The sequence below is a fragment of the Mesoplodon bidens genome (genome assembly GCF_964165515.1).
Source record: "Mesoplodon bidens genome assembly, chromosome: 1".
Lineage (NCBI taxonomy): Eukaryota > Metazoa > Chordata > Mammalia > Artiodactyla > Ziphiidae > Mesoplodon > Mesoplodon bidens.
The window spans coordinates 197095644-197118464 of record NC_138176.1 but is presented as its reverse complement, the minus strand read 5'-3'; positions in this window follow the sequence as shown (position 1 = coordinate 197118464).

Genomic DNA, 22821 nt, shown 5'->3' with positions numbered 1-22821 from the left:
TGGTTGTATTTTCTATTTTTTTAAATAAATATTTCATTATATAAAAATGAAGAGTAACATAACAAACAATAATATATCCAACCTAACCAAAGAAATGAAAACTACAAGTGGAACAAGAACATTTTGTGTACCTCTACCCAATTGCATTGTATTTCTTTCCTGTAACCACTGTTGTGAATTTGGGTTACATTATCCCTATTTACAGAAGAAACTTTATTCTATATGTATTATTCTTCATTGGCATGTACATTGATTTCTGTGGTTTTTTATTTTTAATTAATTTTTTATTGGAGTATAGCTGATTTACAATGTTGTATTAGTTTCAAGTGCACAGCAAAGTGAATCAGTTATACATATACATATATCCACTCTTTTTTAGATTCTATTCCCATATAGGTAATTATAGAGCACTGAGTAGACTTCCCTGTGCTATACAGTAGGTTTTCATTAGTTATCTATTTTATATAAACTAGTGTGTATATGTCAGTCCCAACCTCCCAATTCATCCCACCCTCCTTTCATTTTTATGGAATGGTCTTTTACCTTCTTATTGTTAGTGTTTTTGAAAACTTGAAAGACAGGGAATTTCAATGTAGTAGAAGGCTTTGAAGACAGAAAGACATGTATCATTTTTTCAACATCACCTGAGTAAAAATGTAGATTTAAAAATGTGTTTAATGTGTTTAGGCACTCTCCAACTTCCTCTCAATTTTGCCATAAACTAAAATGCTGTAAAGTCTTTTTTTAAAAAGTAAGGTTTTTGTAAACTACTTTTGTCAAAGAGAATTAGAATATTTATATTGTGTAAAGATTACTTATCTCCTTTGTACTTTTTACCCTTTAGTGATTTTTGTATATTTATTTTGTAATTTTAGATGAAAGTTTATTTTCATAAAATAATAATACATTTTATTTTAAAGTTTAGATGAGATAAATGTGATTTGTAATTTTTGTTTGAAAATGTAGTTTACTATTTATTATTGGCAGGTTAGATGTCACAAGAACCCAAATACTATATTTTTGGCAGCATGTACCCTATTCCACAGGTATTTCCTTATTAACGGATGTAAAGCTGCTCTGCTTTCCTTTTTTGTTTCCATGAGGTGACTTCGGTTTGGATTTATTATGAATGTATGTCTTTCTTGAAAACTTGCTAAGTAGTTCTCAAAATAATTTACTATTTTTCTTGGGTTTCATCCGTTTGCCAAGAACTTGTAAAAGTCAGACTTTATTAACAAACTGAGAAGTTATTTGTTATATTTCATGGATACTGACAGAATATAGGAGATTTCTGAGTTAGATACAAAGGATTTTATTACTCATGGACCTACAAGTTCCATGAGAAAAATACTGTGTTGATTCCCATTTCCCCAGAGGAGTGATGGAGAGAGACCTGGCAGGTGACACAGAAGTAATGAGTTTGCGTCTTAGCTGAGGAGTCCAAATCTTCTACAGTGTGCAGGAAACCTGCTGGTCTATTGTCTCAGATGGACACATTGTCTTTGTTACACGGACAGTATAAAAACCTTCCATTTGCTCCAGAGGGAAGTACTAGCTCTATCTTATAAGGCCATTTGTTATAAAAAAAAACATCCTTGAAAAGATAGTCTGGAACAAAGGTAACCAGTGTGCTTCCTTGTAAGATAGACAGAAACATGAGAGACCCAAAATGAATCATCTCAAAATGATGTTCATCCATGGTTTCTATATTTTCTTGGCTTCTGCTGAATTTTCCCATGAGTATACCCCCATCACCCACTCTAAATAATTTTACTCACAGAGTGTGAGACCAAATTTGTTCCATTTTTTCCAGCGCAGTATTTAATTATGTCCTGTACTATCAACAGGACTCCAAAAAGCAGAATGAGGCCCACCTGTAGTGATGACCTCCAAGTTCATGGACCAGCCAACTGAACCAACCATCAGGCCAGTTTCCTGTAGTAGCTCTATGCACATTTTACCTGGCCTGAGGCATTATTTCAGGTACAGCAGGATGTATTGGTGCCTGCATGACCTCTACCTGCAACTGTAAGACCAAAGTCTCAGACAATTGTCTCATAACAACCCAAACCAGTGAATTAAGACTGATCTAAATGCCTTTGGGGACCAAGGTAGTTTCACTGATAACCACCACTAAAGTTAGATAAAATTTTATAATACATTTTCTCCCATTGGATGACTCCAATTTGAGAGATAATTACGCATAGGGTCAACATAAAGAATCAGCGTACACAGAAATTTCTGTATGGCTTACTCTGGTCAGTGAATTTGTGTACAGATATTTCCTAAAATGCTTTGAAATTATATGTCTTCCAATCTTTTCTGAGGACGTGTGTGTGTGTGTGTGTGTGTGTGTGTGTGTGGTGGGCAGGAGCCTCAGCACTCAGGTTGTTTACTACTCTGACTTAACTTCCTCCTTGTGCATGGCCTCAAGGTTACCCAGAGGTGAGAGACTGGAATCCTCTTAGGCATTTTCTGGGCAAACCCACCGCCCTGCATATGCATGTGAGTTTCTAGTTTTCTAGGTTTATATCAGAGCTTTCAAAATTCTTTATGGAATCTCACTCCCCAGGTCTTTTTCTGCATTTTTGGCCAGACTCTTGTTTGCCCCAACTTGTATCCAAACCTCAGGCAGCTGCCATGTTACACAATTAGCTGATGTTTTTAGACAAATCTTTGGAATAGGGCTTTTCCTGTTCAGCAAGCTCCAAGTCAGGTCAAACCGTAACAAAGCCTTGCAAGGGAGACTTTTCTGGAGATCTGCAAGGATGATGAGGACTTCTGAGGAACTCCAGCCTCATTCTCCTCCCTCCTCCGGTGGGGCCCAGGCTGTTGATGGTAACAGCCTCCTTGGGGATGGGACTACTGTTTATCAAGATAACAGTGAGGCTGGGGAAAGAGAGATGAAAGGAGGCAAGTTTTAAAAAAACTTTTTTCATTTTATCTTTTTTAATTAATTAATTAATTAATTTGGCTGCACCTGGTCTTAGTTACCATGTGCAGGATCTTTAGTTGCAGCACACGGGATCTTTAGTTGTGGCATGTGAACTCCTAGTTGTGGCATGTGGGATCTTTAGTTGTGGCACACAGTATCTTTAGTTGCAGCACTTGGGCTCTTAGTTGCAGCATGTGAGATCTTTAGTTGTGGCATGTGGGATCTTTAGTTGTGGCACAAGGGATCTTTTAGTTGTGGCATGAGAACTCTTAGTTGCAGCATGTGCACTCTTAGTTGCAGCATGTGGGATCCTTAGTTGCAGCATGAGGGATCTAGTTCCCTGATCAGGGATCAAACCTGGGCCCCCTGCATTGGGAGCTTGTAGTCTTAGCCACTGGATCACCGGGGAACTCCCTGGAATAAACCAAGTTAAAAAGATACAAACCCTGCTGTTTTTCCTGAAGGTGAGCAGTTTTTCTGGAGTTAGATTTTTTTCAAGCCTTGGTTAATACCCAGCATTCTGGAAAGTAGATTTTGAAATTTTTGGTTAGAATTTTGACTGTTTTTATTGAGAATCTCATTCTCATATGTTGAGGTTTGATTTTCCTACAAGTAGTTCTGTTCTAACTTACTTTTCAGTGTATTGTGATAGCTGCTTTCTGCATTCTGTTGTCCTGGGTTTTTAGTTGAAATCAGTAGGAAGAATATGATGTATCATGCTCATTCCATTCAACTGCTATATCATGTGTTTTATTCGAGTTAAAGCAGGCACATTATATAAAAGACTTTTATATAAAAATCTTTACAAAAGATAAATCTGTATAAAAGATTTACTTTATTTATCATTGACTCATAAACATCAGGCAAAACAACAACAAAACCTTTAAAATTTCTTGATTTTTCAAAGGCGAAAACAACCAAGATTATTGTAAGTATGCTTATGCCTTAAATGTCATTATATTGCTAGAGTATTCTTCCTTATGATCCTGCCTATTTTATAGGATATATTCTTTCAAAATGTAATATCAAAATATTTTTTTTAGTTCAGAGAAACGTTTTGGTGTGATTATTAACAAAAAATGTGGAAAATATACATAAATGTGTAACAAAATAAAAATTTTGGTAGACTATATAAAAGGTCCACAGTAGACATCGCTATAAGGGCACTTTTTACCACTCCACTTTGGGTAGTTATTGTATTAAGTAAAAAGGGTTTTTAAAAAGAGTTGTTAAATGGTTTAAGATGAAAGGATACATACTCACAAGCTTTATTCATTTTCCGAGTTTTAAGGGAGTTTTCTAAAAACACACATTTTACATTCACCACATTGTCTTGGTCTAGAGTGGAGCTCTGGACCTTGGCTTAGGTTAATCAGGGGGCTAAATTACAGCAGTATATATTAGTATATTAGGAAGCCTGAGTGTTTCAGGTGGGGATGTTTTAGGAATCAGAATTTGAGAACCATTGATTTAGGTGTTGGAGTAGTTATAGTGCCCCCAAAATATTCAGCCATTGTGGCAAGAAAATATATACAAACGTGTATACATTATTTAATACCAATCTTAAAATTCACTTGGGTTCAATAAAATCAACACCGTATTAATAAAAAAAGATAATAATTAATTGAGGGGCTTCCCTGGTGGCGCAGTGGTTGAGAGTCCACCTGCCGATGCAGGGGACACGGGTTCGTGCCCCGGTCCGGGAAGATCCCACATGCCACGGAGCGGCTGGGCCCGTGAGCCATGGCCGCTGAGCCTGCGCATCCGGAGCCTGTGCTCCACAACTGGAGAGGCCACGGCAGTGAGAGGCCCGCGTACCGCAAAAAAAAAAAAAAAAAAAAAAAAAAAAAATTATTAATTAATTAATTAAATATAACACTATTTGTGGGGAATATACCTTAGCCAAATTTCACATCCATCATCTTTTATTTGTTCTTTTTAATAACTATTTTGAGGAACAGAATAGATTTCCTATTCAAAAATTTTAGAATCTGAGGTACAAAAAGTATAAAAATAAACTTCAACAGTGGGGAGGCTACCAGAGAATACACATTTTATAATTTTATGCAACAGATAAATAAATTTCTCTATATTTTGCAAATTTAATGTAATTTCTCTATAGTGTTTTGAAGGAAATGTACTTAAATACTCTGATGATCAACAAGAGAGTAACAGAGTACTATACATAATATTCTGGGAATATTATTTTTATCTATAAGCAAATAGTTGCAAGAGTAAGGGGGGGAGTGGGATGTTTGGTGGGTGGGGTTATCATTCACACTGCACCTCTTGAGTTACAGGTTGTATAACCTCCCTTCACCTACACAAACATGTGCTGTTATCATGTTTTAAACATTATTTAATTTAAAACACTCTACATGGGGAAATTTAGAATGCTTTGTCTTATAAAAGAGATAGAATTTATATATTAAAGCAAGTTCAAAATTATAGTATGCCTAATTTTATAACATAGAATTAAAACTAGAATCAGGAATCATCAAGAAAACTTAAAATACACTACAGGCTAAATTTTTTTGGCATGAATTATGAAAAAATTCTGTCTGTTCTTTATTGTACTATTTTTTTGACACAAAAACTTAATCTTACATTTGTAACCATGGTGAAGCTTTAAAGAGTATTTCTCAGAATGCTTCTTTTGGTTTTTTATTATACTATTTGATTCCATTTTAGAGGCTAAATGCTTTAATTGTCATCTCTTAGCAGTCAAGGGAATAAATTAAAGGAATTTTCGGTGAAAGAAGTGATAGTTTTTCCATGCTCTTGGATAGACATCAAAGGAAGAGAGCTCTATTTTATTCCCTGTGATTTTCTTTAGGTTTTTGAGGCCAGGAAGTATCATCAGAGAACAAACATCCAGTTCAAAATGGAAAAACAAAACAAAAAAACCCGCAGTGTTTTGCTACTATAAAATGGTCTAGAATTATCCTTGACAGAGGAGGAAAATTTTGAAAGGGGTATTATAAGATCTCTGCATAAAAAAGCAGCTGTAAGTGAAACAACAGGTTTTCGTTTTGCAGAATTGTTTGAGGTTATAGAACACAATGTTTTCAGATGAACCTATGGCAGAATGGCACTATTTTCCATAGTTGTCAATCAAACAGTTGTCCTAGGAGAAGCAGTGCATCCCAGGACTCGTGGACTAGGAGTTGAGCAAGACAAGGGCAGGGAACTGCAGGTGTAAGGCAGGTTCTTCCTGGAAGCAGACGCTTTGCTCACGATGGGGAGGAAACTGAGGGATCCTCAGCTTCACACATCTGAGGCCACATCCAGGCACTCTCGTTGTTGCTACGCACAGGCAGCTGTGTTTGCTTTTAGCAACTTAAGGACATTCATCTGTTCAAGGATTGGGGTGGGATGATTCAAGGTAGTTCCTGACTCTTCCCCAAATGCTTCCTGCCCCTCTGTCTCACTCAAACCAAAAACACACAGCACACAATGATGAAACAAAGCACAAAGTTCTTCAGAGGAGGTCAGGTAGACCTAAAAGTACCCACCTGTAACTGAAGATGTGGAGATGTGAATTGTGATTATGAAGAGTCAATCTCATGAGGTCATGTTCATCTGTACTGTTGCATTATTTTCACTTTAAATATAAATGCTATTGAGACAGGCTGGTACCTGGGACCCTTTGCTGCCATGTTTGTACCTGGACATACGTCTCCTCAAGCAACAGATACAAAGAAACCATGAGAGACTAAAAATAACTGCATGCATGAGCAGTTGGGGCAAATTATGGACAAAAAGATACAAAGAGAACAGCAAAACAACTGCCACTTCTGAAGAGCCGGGAGTAAAAGCAAGGGGTCGGGAGCAAAAGCAGGGAACTGCACATGCCCCCTCAACTCAACACCACCTAAGGGGCGGGCAGAACACCTAAGCCGCCCCTCTGGCCTGACCCCTGGACACACCCCTGCCCTCACCCCTTATAGGGAACTAGCTCATCCCCCCTCAAGGAATGAGCCAGCAAGCAAACCTGTTGTTTGTTCTCCTTCCCTCATACTGCAGCAGGGGCCCCAGTAAAGCCTTGCCTGGATTTCTTCTCTGGCCTCTAGTCAATTTATATTGATCAAGGAGGCCAAGAACCCTGGTTGGTATCACTACTGAATCAATTTCTTTTCTGATAAATGCCTTGATTAGAAGGAGACCAGTTTCTAACCTCATGCAGGTAACCTATATATAAGTTAGAGACACTGTTAAGTGAGTTCTCTCCCACATGCTAAGGAATCCATGGCCTGCTCAGCAGTGACACTGAAGATATCCCACAAGTGGCATGACACTGAAACATCACAGTGCAATGCAGCCTACCATGGTGGCCCTGGCCACGAGCCACCATGGGCGCCACCCCAGAGCTGTGCCATACCAGCTGGTGCATCAACCCTGGTGCCCTGGAAATATCTGTGAGTCCCCAAAAATAATGAAGTGTGGAATGGATCCCAGGACTTAATGCAAAAAAAAACACCCTATATAGAAAAACTTCAGGCTTCTAACTTCACTGAATCCAGTACTAAATGTACCTCCTTATATTCCTCAGCTTCTTCCAAGTCTTTTTCACTCTCTAATAACTGCAGAAGATCAGTATATGAAGCTTCCAACCTGCGCCGGCAACCTGGGCTCATTATCCGGGACTCTTGCAGGATCTCTGCCTGCCTTTTAATAGCATAATTTTCACATCTTCGACTTTCATTTTTTCAATCTTTTCTTCTTGTTGTTTTGCTTCTTTTTCATACATCATCTTTTCTTTGACAAATCACTGTTCAAAGTCAGCTCCCATCTTCTGCTTCTGCACAATTACTTTCTTCAACAGTCCCTTGTGGCTTTTCATTCATTCCTACCAAAGCCATATTAGTCAAATAACCAAAGCAGAAAATGGATTACGTGGCTATCAATTTAGAGAATCGATGTACCTCTGGGTAACCTTGAGACCCAAGAACCAAGACAGGAAGTAAAGTGACAGAAATCAGAGCTGCCAGTTAATAGATGGCCCTGCAAACATGCAACCATGAAAGGATTTTGAGAAGTCCTGCATCTTTGCATTGCTTGCTGGGGATTCAATGTCCTGGCTGGATCCTTTCATTTGCTAAACCTCAGTTGCCTTTTAGTACCTAAATCAATGGGGTGTAAACGTTTGCTTTCTGTAGATGCACCAAAGCCTTGCCTTTCAAAGACTTGTGGTATATTTATACAATGGAATACTACTCAGCCATAAAAAAGAATGAAATGATGCCATTTGCAGCAACATGGATGGACCTAGAGATTGCCATACTAAGTGAAGTAAGTCAGAGAAAGACAAATATCATATGGTATCTCTTATATGGTTAAACTTTAAAAAATGATATAAATGAACTTATACACAAAACAGAAAGAGTCACAGTTGTAGAAAACAAACTTATGTTACCAAAGGGGAAAGGGTGGGGAGGAAAATTAGGAGTTTGGGATTAACATATACACACTACTGTATATAAAATAGATAACCAACAAGGACCTACTGTATAGCACAGGGAACTCTACTCAGTATATTGTAATAACCTATAAGGGAAAAGAATCTGAAAAAGATAGATATATATGTGTGTATAAATGAATCACTTTGCTGTACACCTGAAACTAATCCAACATTGTAAATCAACAATACTTTAATTAAAAAAAAAATTTAAAAGACTCACAAGATGGTGAATCTTCCAAATTTAAAAAAAAATGATATTTGGAAAAATAAAACAAACAAAAACACATGTATTTTAACCTTTTTTATGTCTCAGTTTCTTCATTTGTAAAAGAGATATAAAAATTCTACCATCTCAAGGGCTATATGAGGATTGATGATTTAAGGCAGTCAATACAATGCCTGACATCTAGTGAGCACTTAATAATAGTAGATTATTATTTAACCTTAATTTCATCATGATGACATAACATAAATATCATCATTATCATAATCATCATCATGAATATTCCCACAAACATATATTATATTTCAATTAGGGATCTCTGTAAAACTGTCTGCCAGAGTTTAAGACCATGGTATTAGAGCTCACATTATAACAACAGAAAACAACCTCTTTAAAATTTAATATTATACTGTCCTGCTGTTAAAAAGTCCTCAGATAATTTTTCCATCTCTTGCCCTGTATTCTTGCCAAGTGGCCAGATCTTCTCTTCATACCAGGAACTCCTGTACATTGGTTAAAAATTTTGAACTTTATTCCTTTCAGGCTCTTCATTTCTCACCTCATGAATTTTCTAATTATTTTCCTAAAAATAAATGCATACATACATAAATACATAAAGTCATTTTCTCCCCAAAGGTGAAGTCTCTGCCCTGCTCAATTGTATTAGTTTTCCTCATTGTATAATGACATGGTTTACCTAGTAATATTGTAGGGTTGCTCTGGAACAGCTCATGTCCTGAAAATATGGCACTTTCAGTGGGAAACAGTCTAACACAGGGGGCATCGTTTGGTTGATTTCCCAAGTAATGGTCACTTATCCCTACTTTTTTTCATAAAATGAGTAGTAAGCTTTTTTTTTCCTGTGGTATGCGGGCCTCTAGCTGTTGTGGCCTCTCCCGTTGCAGAGCACACGCTCCAGACGCGCAAGCTCAGCGGCCATGGCTCACAGGCCCAGCCGCTCCGCGGCATGTGGGATCCTCCTGGACCGGGGCACGAACCCGCGTCCCCTGCATCGGCAGGCAGACTCTCAACCACTGCGCCACCAGGGAAGCCCCGAGTAGAAAGCTTTTTTAAAACTGTTTGTGACCATGAGTTTCCCAGCAATGAAAATATTCATATTTAAATATTTAAAGTAAGTTTATGACTATTAACATATGGAAAGTTTGCAACATACTAGTTTGGGGACAACAAAAATTACAAATATTTGCTAAAAAAAATTGCACTTAAATATGTTGTGATAGGATAGCTTCTACCAATTGCTTATCCATACATGAGGCTAAGCTAGGAGAAACTTAAAGACAAGCTAACAAATGTAGTCTGGCCCCAATTAGTCTGTGAATGATTAACTCACTTGCTTTGAGCGTGGTGCTAATAAGGGCCAGATCACAGGTTTGATCTCTTTGTTGGCTGGTTAGGTTGGCTTTTTGCCATTGCTGTATCTTTCATGTCTCAAATTCATGGTTAACTCTTACACATGTGTCACTGGTCATAAGGAGACACAAGACAAGGAGTGTAGATGTGCATCTGCAAACTCATCCACTTTACTGGAAAAACAAAACATGCACTCTTCTGGTGGGAAGTCAGTCATCCTAATCTGACTGACGATACCATGTCCACTTCTAAGAGAATTGTCATTGTTAAAAATGAACCAAGCCCTCACTGGTAGTTGCGTGGTAGGGTGTAAACAGCACATTTGCCTATGCACCGTCATTTTCTATAGGCATTCAAAGACACTTAAACTTTACATCTACCTTTTTTTTTTTTTTTTTTCCACACAGGGCACTGAAAAGTAGAAGAAGATTTGAACATACCTACATAAAAAAGGAATTTTCTTATTACAAATAAAGTAAAATAAGAAGATAGCTTCCAAAGGATTGAGGTAGAAGTCCAGCTAACTCATATTAATGTGAAGATCAAGTATTTAATGGAAAAAATTAATGTATAAATTGTTACTAAAGTAAAAAAAAATCACGAGTAATGACCAATGAATGATATTTGGCTAAAATATTAGTTATGACATCTCTCTCATCTCACTGTTCAAAACATGTTTTCATGTGAAGCTTAGTCACACTTGGTAATGCTTCAGTTTCAACCTTTCTTGAATTTTGTGGCAATGTCAACATTGTTCTGAGTCTTCCTTAAGGCAGAGTATTCTACAAATACCAGTTTTGTTCACTTTTAACAATGAACCAATGAATGTATAAGTGAATTTGAGCAGAAGAAATATTTCAAAGGTTGACAGCTAGTTCTCTTGAAATTTCTAACTCTGTCCAATGATTATTTGTTGCATATGCATGGGTCATTCTCCTTTATATTCTGGCATATTTTGCCTGAATAAATTATGTGTCTTTAAGAACTAGGCTGTTTTTAATGATTTCTCAATAAATGCAACTTTCAGCAAAAAATGAATATCTTACCATAAAACAATTGATTAATTCAAAAAGCAAATGTAGTGGCGATATGATTTAATTATGATAAAGAGACTGTGGGTGTTATAAAAGATAAATGCAGTGTATGAGTAGGATCCAAGTTTCTAAGAATTGCTGTCTTCTACATTTTTATGTCTCTTTTAACCATCAGGGGAGTTGTAGGGTGTACTGTGGTGTGATTTTTGTAGTGCAAATCACCTGTACGCACAATTCTGGACATAAGACTTAAAAAAAAGATTGACTAGGGGTTAATTCAACTATTTCCATGATTTTAACTTTCATTTTAAAAACCCATAAAGCTGCAGTAACAGGAGTAGGAATTAGGCAAGGCCCTAGCACATCACTTCTTAGGTACTCCAAAGTGGGCAGCATCAAGTTTAATGAAAGATGACAAATATTTCACCTCCGAAATGAAGGCACTTTGACACAATTTTTGAGATCACACAATATTAATAAAGGAACTTGGTCTCTTCCATCTTTCATTTTGAGATTTTACAGTAGTTCCTGGGCATACTCCTTGGAAGAGTTTTGTTCTTTTCTTTCTTGTTTTATTTTTAAAGGCATGTTTTAAAAGGTCTCTAAACAAAACTATATTTGAGAGAAATATTGGATTAATTAATTATTTCTATCTTTCTTATATCGTAAACCTGAAAGTTAATAAAGATCATGAGGCGACTGATTTCCTCTAGGAAGCCTTACTCTATTTATTTATTTTTTTAACATCTTTATTGGAGTATAATTGCTTTACAATGGTGTGTTAGTTTCTGCTGTATAACAAAGTGAATGAGCTATACATATACATATATCTCCATATCTCCTCCCTCTTGCGTCTCCCTCCCACCCTCCCTATCCCACCCCTCTAGGTGGTCACAGAGCACCCAGCTGATTTCCCTGTGTGATGCAGCTGCTTCCCCCTAGCTATCTATTTTACATTTAGTAGTGTATATAGGGCCATGTTACTCTCTCATTTCGTCCCAGCTTACCCTTCCCCCTCCCAGTGTCTAGAATGGTCTCTTTGGTCCTCATGTGTCCCCATCCTGTGTGTCCAATACATCAATTCCAGTCGAATAAGCCCTTCCACAGTAATGAACTCAAAAACAAAATTGCAAGCATAAGAAGAATTTGTAAACTCAGTTTGCAGTCCTCAAGGAAGTTGAGGATAAACATGTAACCTGCAAAAATATTTGTGGATATTTAATATCCATCATCAGGGTCGTGTCATGTACCGCATGAAAAACCAAAGAAAAAATACTGCTGAAAAAATGTCAGCTCTAACTTCAAAACTTAGGAGTTGTATTAATACCATGATGGAAGGTGAGACACCTGCATTCACATAACATCCTGTAAAGGTGATGTTTCACTTAAAACAATTGGCTGTTCTAAACTCAGCTTATATATATATATATATATATTTTTTTTTTTTTTTCTTTGCGGTACACGGGCCTCTCACTGTTGTGGCCTCTCCCGTTGCGGAGCACAGGCTCTGGCCGTGCAGGCTCAGCAGCCATGGCTCATGGGCCCAGCCGCTCCACGGCATGTGGGATCTTCCCGGACCGGGGCACGAACCCGTGTCCCCTGCATTGGCAGGCGGACTCTCAACCACTGCGCCACCAGGGAAGCCCTCAGCTCATATTTTATTCCAAGTTTTTTTAATGCATTTACAAACAGGGAAGGGATAGTTGGCTCCATTAACAGAAGAAGAATTTCAAAAATGTAAAAGATGCCAGTTTTATATTATTATCATATGATGCTTAAAATAGAAAAAAAAAAGTTAATTCCAATAATTGTTTGATGCTGTAATCCAAATTTTGAAATCAAAGCTTTGAACATTTGAGTGGTATGTTGAGTTAGGGATTCAACATTGAATATTAAATGTTTATTTGTAGTGAAAATAAGAATAGTAATTTCCTGGGAGCACAGCATCATGACACAAACATTATTGTGCTGAAGTAAGAAAGCGTTGGAAGAGAAGTGTATTTGGAATTGGTGGTGATGCACACATGACTCATAATTTTGACTATACCAACTGCAATATTCTATCAATCTAAATATAAGCTAGTTGTTAACATTTACAAACATTTTAAAATATACACAGCTATCATAGATACACTTCAAAAAGTATGTGATGAAGCTATTAATACAGGATTGCTTGTGCCATGGCAGTAAATCCCTCCTCTTTGCTACCTATCATCAATGGGATTTTAGAAGTGGTTTTGCCTTATAATTATTGAAAACAAAGCTTTCAAAAAGAAAGACATTAAAATATATTCTACAAAAAATAAGAGAAGAGATGAACACAATCTATGAGATGTTGAACAGTTTACAACGGAATTTTGAAATTCAGAATGTATTAGCTAAACAGTGGCAAAAAAAGACTAAATGTATACATTTCAAAAAGAATGTAAAAATTGGTGTAAGAAGAAATAGAGCACCAATTGCCATTAATGTGATTGAAATAGGAATAGAAGATTGGAATATACAATTATTAAGTTTAAGTTAATAAATATGAAGAATTATTTAAATACAAAAAATACATAATAATGGAGATCTTTGCCTTATTCCTATTCCTAAATGCAATGAGTCTCCCAGTTAAATATGCTGTTTCTTGTAGATTTTTGATATAGATTCTCTTTCTGATAAATATAGTAATAGGGGTCCTGTCAAACAATAAAAAAATGGAAATAAGGAACAAGAACTAAAAAGAAATGTATTTATTTGTAAATGATGTATTATCCACAAAGTCAATAAACACACTAATAACACAAGAGACTTTGGTCCAGTTTCTCATCACTTGACCAAGTTACACAAGTTGACAACATCCCCTCATAAAATCAGTAATCATACAAAAAATAGAATTAAGAGCCCATTTCCCTAACAATAAGAATCATATAGAACATAATGTAGAAGATGCTGATGGAGAAAAATATTAAACTCTATTAAAGAATAAAAAGTAGATGCAGAAGATATGCAGTGACATCCTGAGAGACATGTATTTTCTTATGATGTTTACCTAACAATTCCTTGTTATTTTTATTCAAACTAAAGATTTGCCCTTAAAGTCCTGCTCTTTCTTTCATCAAGCATCAGTTTATAGACATAAATCTGTTTCAACACAGTTGGATGACTGACATTATCCCACATCAAGACTTTCTGTAAAGACATAGTCATCAATACAGTGTGGTACTTGTGAAAGGAAAGACAAATAGATCAATGGAATAGAATAGAGAGCCCAGAAATAGACCCACATACATACAATCAACTGATCTTTGAAAAAAGAGCAAAACGTATACAGTAAAGCAAAGATAGTCTTTTTAACAAATGGTGCTGGAACAAGTGGATATCCACATGTAAAAAAAAAAAAAAAAAAAGAATCTAAACACAAGCCATACAACCTTCACAAACATTGACTCAAAATGGATCACAGACTTAAATGTAAAATGTAAAAACAGAATGCCTGTAGAACATAGGAGAAAACCTAGATAAGTTGGGTATGGCAATGACTTTTTAGATATGACACTAAAGACATGATCTATGAACAAAATAATGGATAAGCAGGACTTCATTTAAATTAAAATCTTAATAGATACCTCAAGAAAAAAGATAAATTATTTGAAAATAAGCATATGAAAAGAGGCTTCGTATCATGTGTCATTAGGGAAATGCAAATTAAAAGAGCAGTGAGATGCTACCATACACCTATCATAATGGCCACAACCTGGACACTGACAGCACCAAATGCTGGTGAGGATTTGAAGTAACAGGGACTCTCATTCATGTTTGTGGGAATGTAAAATGGTACAGCTACTTAGGAAGATAATGTGTCAATTTCTTATAAAACTAAGGATACTCTTATTACAATTCAGCAATCATACTCCTTGGTATTCCCCAAAGTAGTTGAAAATGTACGTCTACCCTAAAACCTAAGTGTGGATGTTTAGAGCTCCTTTATTCATAATTGGCAAAACTTGGAAGCAACCAAGACGTCTTTCAATAGGTGAAAATTTCAATAAACTGTGATATATCCATAAAATGGAGTATTATTTAGCAACAAAAAATGATCTATCTAGTTATGGAAAGACATGGAGGAACCTTAAATGCATGTGACTAAGAGAAAGAAATTAGTTTCAAAAAGTTACATACCATTTAATTCCAAGTATATGACACTCTGGAAAGGCAAAACTATGAAGACAGTAAAAGGATCAGTGGCACCATGTGTTGGGTGGAAGAGGGATGAACAGGCAGCGCACAGAGGATTTTTTTTTTTTTTTTTTGCAGTACGCGGGCCTCTCACTGCCGTGACCTCTCCTGTTGCAGAGCACAGGCTCTGGATGTGCAGGCTCAGCGGCCATGGCTCACAGGCCCACCCACTCTGTGGCATGTGGAATCTTCCCGGACCGGGGCATGAACCCGTGTCCCCTGCATCGGCAGGCGGACTCTCAACCACTGCATCACCAGCGAAGCCCTGCACAGAGGATTTTTAAGGCAGTGAAAATACTCCATATGATACCATAAGGATGATAGAAATATAACACCAAGAGGGAACTATAATGTAAAGTATGGACTTTGTATGGGTGACTATGATGTGTCAATGTAGGTTTGACATTTGTAACAAGTGTACCTTCCAGTAGGGATATTGATACTGGAAAAAGTTATGCATGTTTGGGGGCAAGGGGCAAGTAGGAAATCTCATTATCTTCTTTATTTTGTTGTGAATCTTAAACTCTCTTGAAAAAAAGTCTGAATTTTATAAAGTTATTATTTTTGGTCCTGTTATTTTAATAATCCCTGAAAAACCCATAACTCTTTAGAATTATAACTTTAAAATTTTCTGCTAGTTTTAAAATGGTGACAACAAGTAAATATCTTCCAGTAGAGGTTTACTGTTTAAAAGTCAGTTTAATAATTAGATAATCAAAAAGATGGCCAAAACAAATGTTAACTGTTAAACAGATCAATAGAAGAAAATTATCTATTAAAATTAGCTCACATATATTTGCTTGCTTTCACTTATCACTTAACTGTACTGCTTCCTTCACATTCGAATATTTAAATACAAATATAAACACAATATTTTTATAAGGTCCTCTGATGACTTTAACAATTATAGAAGATAAAAATCTCAGGGCTTCCCTGGTGGCACAGTGGTTGAGAGTCCGCCTGCCGATGCAGGGGACACAGGTTCGTGCCCCGCTCCGGGAAGATCCCACATGCCGCAGAGCGGCTGGGCCCGTGAGCCATGGCTGCTGATCCTGCGCGTCCGGATTCGGTTAATACATACACCCTTTACTTATTTATTGTGTGTACTTTTTATTTTCTGAATCCCAAAATGGCAGTGAATTTTGTCTGCTTTGTCTCTCAGTCACCTAGGGCCCTGCATATAGTAGTCTCTCAATATTTATTTTTAGAATGAGAAAGGAAGGAAGGAAAGGAAGAAAGAAGGAAGGGAGGAAGAACAAGCTTGAAGAGTGCTGTACATGTATCTTTGCAGTGCTAAGAATTAGTAGAATTTAATTAGGTGCTTTTACCATCTTCCTGAGATAAAGAGATGTCTTCATTAATCAGCTTTTGAAGTTGGGTGTCCATGTATAGAGAGGAACTTGATGAACCACCTATCAGCAATTTTCACCTAAGGGGTTACAAGCCACAGTCATGTCACAAGAAGTTTTCTGGAATCAATGATTAAAATATCTAGGTATAGATAAAAGATTTATTTTTAGAAAAATAAATTAGAGTAGATGAAAAGCTATTCCTCTAGCATGTACCGTTCTCATTCACATGCTGATGTATATTTCAGAGAGAAAAGAGTGTAGAGTTCACCCCGAGAGATCACTGCACACATGCAGTTGTCGGTGGAGAGCTGAGGACTGCTGGTGTTTCTCCTTACACGTACTCTGCACGGCAGCAGAGCTCTTCCACAGCGAGGCTGGGGAAGTTCCATGAATGCCCAATTCATAACAGAAACAAAGAATGTGGGGAAAAAGGGCCAATTGTAAGTGAATTAGCCAGAGTCCATAGAAGACTTTGTTAACTTCATTCAGGTCTAAAATGAAAAGGCAAAAATTTGCTTCTGAAATTTATTTCCAAAATCTGCCTCAGTTTTTAATATAAAATAATGTCTAGGATAAATAAATGCTGCTCAGGATGTTGATATAAAGACCATCATCTAGAGCAATGAGTGGACATTAACTAGGGTCAACCGTAATTTGCCAAACTTTGGAATCTTTTGATTTATACTTTGAGTTGAAGAAAATGTTATTCTTATTTTCTATATGAGAAAGTACGGGAGGGGTTTGGACATGCTGTCTGTGATGTACGTGTGTTTGTGTGTGAGAGAGTATTAGAATACAGTTAGAATATAAATCAAAATATGTTTCTAGCTGACATTAGAATAAAACACTAGCAAGATATTTTGATAAAACCAAATGAGAAAAGAAGATTTTTGAACGCTTAGGATTAAAATATTTTCAGAACATGTCTAGAAGTCACACAGTCTCTTGTTTCTAAAAAGTGTTAAGATTTGTAAATACTAGGTATTCCAAAATACTATACTTAAAGAAAATAAAGTGAAGTTCATATTATTTATGATTAATTACAGCTGGGAGGAACATAAAATCCAAATTACACGCTTACACAAGATGGGAATTTATTTCACTCTTACAAAAATGGAATCTGCAGTTTGGAAGATGAGGACTAGATTGGTTCTTGGTGGCCTCAGGGAAACAAAGACCTTTGGCATGTTGTTCACTTGTTTTTCTTCTGTCCACCCATTTTTAACATGTGGCTTCCCCATCATTGTCCAGTAGTTTCTTGAACCCTAGACATGATGTGTACATGCCAGCCAAGAGGAAGGAGGAAATGGCAAAGGAAGGTAAACCCTTACTTTTCAGGACATGATTAGCTGCGAGTCATATAGACCAAGTCCACTCCCATCCCCAAATCCAGACCATTCCTCCTGCAGGGACCCCGACCTATGTGGTCCTCATTCTGAGAAGCCATGTTCCCGGCTAAGTACCAGGCAGACATAACACACAAGAGGGAACTGATCACACGCAAAGGGGAATAGACATTTGAGTACAACTGACTACCTTTGACACACATTCCAGGTCACCCCAAGGTCACAACCTGAAAACGGGGTCCTTCCTTGCCTCATGAGCAAAATTCAGATTCTCCATACTCATTTTTGTCACAATCAAAAGCTCACATTGATACATTATTATGAACCAACTGTGCACTTTATTTGGATTTCATTAGTTTTTCCACTAATATCCTCTTTATGTCCCAGGATCTAATCCAGGATATCACATTGCAGTTAGGGTCATATCTTAGTCTTCTGTGGTCTGTGCTGGTTTCTCAGGCTTTCCTTGTTTTTAATGAACTTGACATTTGAGGAGTGCTGGTTAGATATTTCGTAGAATGTCCCTCAATTTGGGTTTGTCAGAAAATTAGATCAAGCTAAGGGTCTTAAGGAAGAACCACCGAGATAAAGTGAACTTCTTACCATATCACACTACAGAGCACATGCCTTAAAATGCTTAAATAATTAAAATAGAGTGGAAATAAATGATTTGGCCTCATTGAAAATGTTTCCTGTCTGTCTTAATAAAATATCTTGATAGTATAAGGACAGACTTGTAGAGCATAATACATTTCTGTCAACTTTAATCCTAGTACACAATCCAGATTTGTAATGAAGTTTTTTCTAATAGAATTCTTTTTAAGAATTATATTTTTTACATAAAAGAAAGACCAAAATTAAATTATATGAAATTGTCTAGAATAATATACTACCAAAATGATTTAAAGAACTCATTGTAATAAATACATTCAATATTTCTCTTGTAATCTTTATTTCTGTTCATTTGCTTAGTAAAGAAGCCTTGATGAAAGAGCTAAATGCTAAGTAATTAGTCAAAGCGTGCTATTCAAAGTACTCAAATTATCTACAGTATCCTCCTCCTCATCATCATCTTCATCATTACATACCTGTAATTCTCCTACTCTTACCTCCATAAAGTAAAAGAGTTATCAAATGGTAACTCTGATTCAGGTGGACAGTGCCTTGATTAATTGCTTTCTGCCTGGATTTTTCCTAGAAATACATAAGTTCATGTAGTAATTACTACAGGCTCAGTATTTTGCAGAAAATCAATGAAGGATCATGGTTTTTCTTGGTCTCTCTGAAACAGGTACTTTTATGATTGCAGCTGGATGTCAGCTCAACTGTCTCAAGTACCTTGGAAGATGAACTAGGACAGGTTGTGATCCTGAGGCAGAGAATGATTAATTCTCATCCCCCGTCAGGAGAACTGGAATCTAGTAGCTCCTGTTTCTAAATTATAAGGGTTGTTTATCTAAATGATTCTGAATACTCTTCTTCAGTTCTTCACTGTGTTGCTTGAGATATACATTTGACTGATTGCCAATTACTCCTTATAAGTATAAAGTATATTGTCATTATTCATCATATTTAAGACATTATTCAACCCTAGTAAATTGATGCTTTTTTATATTTAAGAAGTACAGTGAATTAACTTAGATTGGGTGCTCCCAGTACATTACAGGTCTCTTGCTGAGATTACTGCATAAAAGTAAACATTTTTATATTAACATTAATATGTAGTATAATCCATATTTAAGAAAAGAAAAACTAAGAACCTTAAAGGTTAAGTAGACTCATGATCATGTTTTCTTCATCTAAAAACTTTGTCTTCCTTTACTATTAATCCTCAGTAATTTAAAAAATAAAATTATACATAAAAAGAACATCATAGCCCTTACTGAAAAGTTTATTACTATCTCATTATTTTGTACCACTAGCCATGATTTTGTAGAAGTGTACAAACACCTCTGCATTTTCAAATATGATATAGTTTTATCCTCTGTGATTTTTAAACTTCTTTAAGAATTATACTGCTCCTTCATCTTCTTTATTACATACTGACTTATCTAGACATCATATTTTTTAAATATCACTGTAATAGGATGTGAGGCAAATGAGTTTTGGTACCCATTTTTGTACTTTCAAAAACAGAGATTTGTATAGAGGCAGTTTGTTTATCAGTACATTAACAGCCTCCTGACTTCTTTTGTGATCACAGAATAATAAAGCATTTGGATACCCAGTCTCTCTTGGCTTTATGAAATGTGTAATTCAAATACAAATATGAATGTAAATAGAATGCACAGTGTTCTTGGGAATTAAATAAGGTTTTTTAAAAGCATGATACGTTATTGTAAAAAGAATAAGAATAGTCACACGACAAGTGAAGTCCTATCAATGGCAAACAGGCCTCGAAAGCCACATCTTGATCCTGAAGTTGTACCGTGTTTTTGCATAAGTCTAGCCCACTTTTCTCATGACAATGTGCAGTGGTCTGCACTTTATGCAAATTCTGATTTTTTCTTACCTCATGTAAGGTGAAGAAAATTAAACAGCTTTAACATCTTACTTTGAAAACAAGAGTCTATTTATCGGGACACAGTGTATCCCTCCCCTCTCTGGGGGCAGAGCATGGTAAAGTCACCAGGTCAGCAGGGGTTGGCTGTCTGCTAATATGCCTCAGTCCTCCTAGACTGAGTTTCTTATTCTCCAATTTTCTCAATATTCTCTTGAGTTTATTCACATGGTATCTGGCTTCAAAGAGCAGCAAGGGGGAAGGGTGCAATGTGAAATCACCTTTCAAGTCCTTGCATCATATTTTTTTTCCTGTCCTGTTGCCTGAAGCAAGTCTTGTGGCCAAGCCCAGGTTCAAGGCATAAAGAAACAAGCTTTATCTCTTGATGAGAAGAAGGGCAAAGTAACGTTTAAATGGGGCTGCATAAAGTATTGGCTAACTGGTGGTCATCTTTGCAATCCACCACATAGTCCAGCCCTAATCCCAATAAATCACAGTGCAAATTCTAATCTCAGTGCATCTCATTAAAGGGTAGGATGTGACAATTGCCTTTGCTGCAGACTTTAAACTGGGCTCTGATTCAAATATGAGCTGTACCCGAGAAACCTCTTAACCTTTTTGTCTTAAAGAAGATTGTATATACTGCTGTACAGAGGAAGTTTAGCTCCTATTTGATTCTCCAATTTAAATTTGGAAGTAGCTAAAATACCAATTAGTAAACACTTTCTTCCTTTATATATAGTATAAAATCTAAAATAATTTATTTCTTCCACTGTGTTCCAAGTTCTTTCAAAATGGCAAAGACATATTTTGAGGCTTAAGCTTTGATAAAGACAAGAAGATTGCTTAACACAACTAGACTTAAAATAACCCACCCATATTTTCCAAAATTAGGACTTCAGAGTTTCCATAACTGTGGATGCCAAAGGCTAACCATGAAAACCACAGGAATCTTAGCAGTAATGACAACATGCTTGATCCAGAGTTTCATATTTAGTAGCTCAAAATTTCATTTTGTAAAACATTTTGAAAATGCATTTTTCATAGGAAGAAAATAGCAAATATCTTCCTCCTAAACAAATCAGTGATCTCCACAGCATAAGTATGTTTTAAGAAATGAAGTTCTCTTCTTAAAATGATAACACATTCCAAAATAATGTGACTTCTTATCTTTTAGTCCTGCTTTAAAAAATATATTTATGCTAGACTTGAGTCTCCAGAGACTGTGTCAACATGGTTAAGCTAGTATAAAGTATTTTAGGCAACCTGGCTGCACATGGTGTGGTGGTAAAAATACTGAAGCTCCTAAGCACTGCTTTCTTTCCACAATTAGACCCCCAAAATGGTTGTGGACAGGGCAAAGCAAGGAGAAAGCAATGCCCAAGCTGTGGATGTATGATTAAAGAGGTTCTGTGCTAAGTTCAAACTCTTTTTTACAAGTCTCTAGGAGTCCATAAACATATTCATGTAAAAACAGATTGTTAGGCTTCTGGCAGCCGTAGTGCTGTAATGCAGACTTAACTGCTAGGGTAGGGTTCCTCTCCATTGGAAACAACCAAACCAATCAATCAAACCCCACTGAGGAAAACAAGTGGAAAGGACCCTTGTTACATATCAGGAAGATAAATGTTGACTATTTGGAAGGTGGGATGAGGAATAAAGTTAAAATCTGGGGCTTTGGGTCAGAGAGATTGTGAATAAATCTTAGTTGGGCCACTGTCATCTGTAGGAAAAGTACAATCACTGCCATCCTAAATAACCTCACTAATGTATGGATTTACTTAGTTCCTCCTTCCACAAGTAAGAAAAATGGAGTGAAACTGGTCCTTTTCCCTACCTAATACATAACATGTTTCACTAGAATTTTTATAAAAATTGATTTCAAGGTTTACAGTTGTAATTTTTTAAAAAGCAATTATATGCTTTTAAATTATATGAAGGAAGGAGATCATGATACTTAAATTATTAAAAGCTTCTGAGATGTCAAGGAAAACAAACTGAATAATGTAGAATTCATTTTCCCATGTAAAGAGCTACATATTTTATTTTATTTTTATTCTTTTTTATTGAGATATAATTGACACATAATGTTATATTCGTTGCAGGTTTACAACATAATGATTTGATATTCGTATATGTTGCAAAATGGCCACCACAATAGTTACCATGCGTCACCATACATACAGTTTTTTTTCTTGTGATGAGAACTTTTAAGATCTACTCTCTCAGCTACTTTCAAATATATAACCCAATCTTATTAACTATAGTCACCATCATGGACATTCCATCCCCAGGACCTATGTATTTTAGAACTGGAAGGAACTGCATATACTAAATGATCGAAATTAATAAAATTCTATCACTTTTTCCAATGTTAA